The sequence below is a fragment of the Lissotriton vulgaris genome, chromosome 12, assembly GCF_964263255.1.
Source record: "Lissotriton vulgaris chromosome 12, aLisVul1.2, whole genome shotgun sequence".
Taxonomy (NCBI): Eukaryota; Metazoa; Chordata; class Amphibia; order Caudata; family Salamandridae; genus Lissotriton; species Lissotriton vulgaris.
In genome coordinates, this window is record NC_141700.1 from 122,311,822 (window position 1) to 122,317,984 (window position 6,163).

Genomic DNA, 6,163 nt, shown 5'->3' on the forward strand with positions numbered 1-6,163 from the left:
ACTCCGGGGGAGGAGTGGTGTGAATGGTGGCCACATAATGTCTCCCCCTGTAAATTTAGCCACAACTGTCAAGAATCTCGCGGTGAAAATGGATACGGACTTGTCCATGAAGTCCCAGGTCCAGGCAGTGTCAGGCTCATGTTTTGGCCTATTGAAAATGTTGAGAATTTTTCTCCCATTACTCCCAGTTTTGCACAGGAAAACAGTGCTTCAGGCTCCGATTCTATCACGACTTGATTATGTGAATGTTCTTTGTGTGTCTTCCTGGTTATTTTCTTAACCGTTTACAAGTAGTGCAAAATGCTGCGGCTAGAGCCATACTCATGGTGGACCTCAGGACTCACATGACCCCCCTCCTGAGGTCCTTGCACTGGCTTTCGGTACGGAAGAGGACACATTTCAAAGCCCTGGTGCTGGCTTATAAGGCCTTCCACAATATGGGGGCCTTATATTTGAGAAACAGATGTCCACACTATGTTCCACCCAAAAACCTGAGATCTTCGAACCAGTTGCTTTCGCGGATTCCCAGGTTCACACGCTCTTGCCAGGGCGGGCGCTCCTTTCGGCTCTGGAACAACTTGCCGCCAGCCCATCGTCAAGCCCAGGACCTTATCAGCTTTAGACGGGGACTAAAAACTTGGCTTTTCTCACAATAAGTCAACTGCCCTGGGTAGGACTGCTCTGCTGTGCTCTGCTACTGGTTTCTTTTTTTTTAACAGCGCCGTGACCCTCCAGGGAGTAGCTGTGCACTTTATAAGTACCCAGTAACATAGTAACATAACATAGATAGAACTGTGAATGGAGAGGGGAAAAGTATGTTCTCTGGTAAATGCAAAGTATAGTTTAGCCAACAAGTTCTACCCTACTGCGCTTCCTACTACCTGATATAATATATATGTAAAATACCCACTCTGCTGTACATTATAAGGATATTTCATGTCAGCGAGGAGTTCCTAAACCATATAGTGGAATGAAGCAGAAGGCAGAATTTCTTTATAGGTCATGGAACCCTGAGATGACTTGCAATATCCTTATAATGTACAGCAGTGGGTATTTTATTCCTTATAATATAAGGTCACTCCGTACCCCTACCAACAAACCACTTATTACCCTGTGGTTCTCATATGAAACAGAAGGGATGTTTGTAAACTTGAAGAATAAAATTAGTTTCAATAAACACCAAAAAGCAGTAAGAAAATTGTTGCAAAAAGGTATCATTGCTCCAACCTTTAAGTTTGTTTATGTGCCAGGACAAAACAGAAAAGGTTTAGTAGTAGAGGGCACCTTCAACCCTCCCAACAGGATCTCTTGAGTGATATTTTTCTATGAGAGGATATGTTCTGGCTGGGCCTATTCTATATCGCCAAGATTTTCCCTCCTCTGAGAGCGCTGCCAGTTCAGACACGGCTCCAACTCTCCCAGTATAAGTGTATGGATCATTTAGTCTGAGTCTGAAATAGTTGGGATAAATATTTTAGGTGGTTGCTGGACTGTCTCTTAAGTAGGTCGATTGAAATGTTGGGTATATGTTTTGAGGAATACAAAAAGTATTGAACTGGATGCTGTGACTGCTTACGCTCAAGACTGATCAGCCCACTACCGCCTACCACCACCGGTTGCGCCCCACTTTAGGGCAGATTCACAAAGATAAAAATACACGTACATATTTGAATTCTTTTTGATTGAGTTTTATATAGCACAAACTTGACCCGAATCAGGTATCAGAGCGCTTTACATAGCACCAGTTGCGTTACATGAGGACACATTCAATTTTTGTTACGCACGGGGAGATTAAGTGATTTGCCCAGAATCGCAGGATGTTCAGCATCGTTGCCAAGACTCGAACCCAGTTTCCCAGATTTGAGGACGACCGCCCTAGCTGTTAGGCTAACTCCTCTCCTATAGTGACTCCTGATTACATTTACTACTTCAACTAACTGTAATTCTACACTTGTTTTTGCTAGTCCTTATTTCTCAGTGTGGTTTGGATAGAGCCCTCAAAAGGGTTTTACAAGTGTAAAGTTACTAATAGCAATTTAGTGCACATAGATGGACATCTTCCACCACAGTGGCAGAGATCTCCCTGTGAGAAAGTATAAGGAAAATTAATTATCAATATTTATTTTTGACATAGAACTAATACAGTTTTACAGAACATCAGCTCTTCAAATTAAATGTGAATCAATTAATTAAAATATATTTATTCTACTTTTAAATCATTTTCAAACAATTTTAAAAATCCCCACTTTTGAATTTTTTGTTACAGATAATGTTAATTTAATGTACATCATTTAAAAATGTTTTAAAACCTAATTTAGTTCTCTAAATTACATTCATAACTTTAATAACATTATTTATAATTATATCAACATGTTTTGTGTATATCTATAAATATAACTATATATATTACCTACTGACAGTCGCCTGTATGTAGTTATAGTTCGGACCTAGTTTCCTGTTCAGTCGTTTTTGAGAAATGTAAGCCAAAAAATACAGTGATATCTCTGGCCGCGAACAAAGATGAGCTCGTGCAGGGAAATACACTGCTTTTATTGTCTGCTAACACTTCAACCAGGAAGAGTTGGCAGCCATCTTGGGACTTGGCTTCACTGAGTCCCCCAAAAAATAAGTGAAAGAAAAGGGGGCAAGTTAGGAATACCCTGACCCCCAAGCCATGAACCCCGCCACGGCATAAAAGCCATAAAAAAATTAATTGGCATGATATCGCGATATTCATGAATTTGCGGCAAAAAGAAAGAGCAAGCGAGGGCTCTCATGCTTGCTTTTAAATAACCCCCTGGTGGCCCAGGTCCCCAGGGCATGTAATAAAGATAGGAGGGGGGCACACGGACTGCCACCTCCCCAGGGCTTCTTGCAATTATGTTGGGGGCCTCGCAGACCCCTGTCTGCCCCTGGGTGCTGCCTCCCCAGGACTCAGAAACAATATGGGGGGGCCGCGCAAATCCCCCACTCCCCCAGCGACTGCCACCTCCCCGGGGTTAGTTACAATAATATGGGGGGAGGGAACTTGTGGAAACCCCCATGCCCCAGGGACCACCACCTCCCTGGGATTAAAATAAATACCAAAGTGTGGGGGGCTTCTGCCCAATCACGCAGCCCCGGGGGCCACCACCTCCCCAGGGCAAATTTGAATAAAGGAAGGGGGCCGAGTGGTCCCCCTCCAGTAGCCCCAGATGGCCCTGGAGACTGCCACCCCCCCCAGGGTCGGCTCTACTAATGCCCCGGGATGCCCACCTCCATGACTTTGCAGTTTGCTATTGCATGGCGGGAGCACCGATCCCGCCGTGCCATAGCAAACTGTGTGCTCCACTTCGAGCAAGCGAGAGCATTTTGCTCTCGCTTGCTCAAAGCGGAGCACACTTTGCTTTTTACACCCAGGGAGCTGCACGTCAGCAGTTTCCTGGGTGGAAAAGAAATGCTGGCTCCCACAGGAGGCGGGAGCCGGCAGAGAGCGTGATGGTCTTAAGGCTCCCCCTGTGGTCCACAATGGGGTGGCCCTGCCCTGTGGGATGGGGTTCCCGGGGCCAAAAAAGGCCCGGGAGAGGGCCACTCGCCCCACCTCCCTTTTACAAAACAAGAAATGGCTGGGCCCTGGGGAATGGTGTCCCCAGGGCCGAAATTGGCCTGGGGGGGCAGGGCACATGGCCCCCGTCCCTTTATTTATAAGAAATAAAAGGCCTGGCCCGGAGGATGGAGTCCCTGAGGCTGAAATCGGTCCTCCCCTTAAAAAAAAAAAAAGTGTATAAATGTATATATATATATATATATATATATGCATGGCCCTGGAGGATGGGGTCCCGCAGCTGAAATTGGCCTCAGGTGGGGGGCAGTGCGGCCCCCTTCCTTAATTTATAACAAATAAAAGGCCGGGCCCTGGAAGATGGGGTTCCCCTGGCCGAAATCGGCCCGGGATTGTGCCGCGTGGCCCCCCTCCTGTCTTTTTTATTGAAAAAAGGTCAGGCCCGGGGGATGGGGTCTCCAGGGCGCAAAATGATCCAGGGAAGGGGGGCCATGCAGCCCCTATTCCTAAAAAATAAAGCAAAAGCTGGCAACTCATAGGAGGCACCACCACTTTTCTCCACTGTTAGAAATGGGATTTCGGGTTGGCTAAGGTTTGCACCGAACCTAGGCCGGAACCACCATCCTAGTCGGGATAAGGGAGTTACACTCCTAAAATAACCCCTGCTCACCCCCTTGGTAGCTTGGGATGAGCAGTCAGGCTTATCTCAGAGGCAGTGTGTAAAGCATTTGCACATAACCAACAGTAATACAGTGTAAGCACTACAAAAGGACACCACACGAGTTTAGAAAAATATCCAATGTTTTTATATACTTAAACAAAATCAATTACGATAAGAATTCCACGGTACAGTACTTTTAAATAGATGCGTTGCAAGATGTCTTGAAAACACAGTTCTTTGATGTCTATAGCTCCGTCCGGGCTATCACGGTGTTGTGAACAAACAAATCCAAACCGTTCTGGTTGGCTGCCGCGTCGCAGGTCAGCTGCGGTGTCGGGAAGTGATGGAGCCAGGTGGAAACAAAAAATGTTATATACCCCCTTATGAAATTAACTTTCCATAACAGTAATAAGAACTAAATGTGTGGTTTTGAAATTAACCAACATAGAATATAATGCACATACACAAATACACGTGGGATACTAATTTGCTTGAAATTGCTAAGCATAATTTACTAATTTGTCATATATTGTGTCATAAAAAGTACGCAATTATTGTAATCTAATTGAGAAATGCATGAATGTGCTTTTTGTCTGTTTATTTGTGGCATAAATCATGAAGATTGGTAAGCCAAATCACGCATATATGTTGCTTTAAGCTAGGTAAATACTAACCGGGATATCATTAGAAAGGGTGAGGTAAACAGAAAGGGCTTTATTTGGTAAACTTACGTTTATTTGTGTTTGTTTCTGTAATAGTTCCTAAATTGAGGCCTATGTGAGTCAACAAAGATGGATGCTGACTGAAATTCCGAGATGGCGGTAGAAGTGCGCATACGCCAGATCGGAGATGCGAGCTGCCTGTGACTGAGCAGTATGGGTCAAGGACAACGTGGCTTACTTCATGGGGCCCAAGCCAAGTTTGTTAAAGTCAGCAAGTTGACTTGTGGGAAAAGTACATTGAATAATAATTTAAAGGACACTTCGAAGGAATTAAAGGTTTGGACAATGGCACTACTATTTTTCATGTCATGAGGATGCCTCCTCACAAATTGAACAGTAAAATGATGAGGTGATGCTCATCCAACTCTAAATTGACCAATCATGGACATTCTAGGACTTAAGAGTTGTGAATTTAGATAGATAAGTTAGTGAAAAAGAGTATAAAAGAGGACATTTAGGACATTGAGAGAGCTCGCCTTTTGACCTGACCTTTGCACCCCGAGATGCTGTCGGTCTGTGCAATTTTTCATATGGACAGGGACTTTGACATTTTTCTGAACTTTAACTTTTGAATGGCTGTGAAGTCCTTTGAGAGTGACAGAGAGGTTTTCGTTGGGAACTATTTCGTTCTATGCTGATGTCTGCGTCTATATCTGGCTAATATGTCTGATTTATTTTCCTAAGCTGTCATGCTAATAAATGAATGTTATTGAAATGTAATCTTTCTTTCAGGATTTTAATGCATAACTGAATTATTTTCATTTTAGTAAAACGTAGAGATCATGCTAGGAGATTAAATCTCTAAATAAAAATTAAATAAATGGAGAATTAAGCAGGTCTTGTTGTCCTTTAGGTCACTTTTACTAGCAGATCCATTAAAGAGATGAGTAGTGGGGTGTTTTAAATTCTTCTTTAGAAAACCATGGTATTAGAAATAAAACTGCAGTTGTAAATAATGAATAAAGTTTTAGTTTAGGCACTCCGCTATAGCACTGCGACTCCTCTTGTGGATCCTCACTAAATCCTCGGAGCAGAATAAATGTGTGAATGAATGTAAGGTAAGAATAATGGGCCCAGTTGTGAGAAAATAGTAAAAAGCTACGCGGGTTAAGATGATGGGTTTATGAAGAATTTTTGGAGACGCGCTGTACCAGTAATTCCTGGTAGCGGAGCATAGGTTGCTATAGGTTACCTAGGATATATGATGTGTAGAATAGAATATTAGAATTGTGATGTACA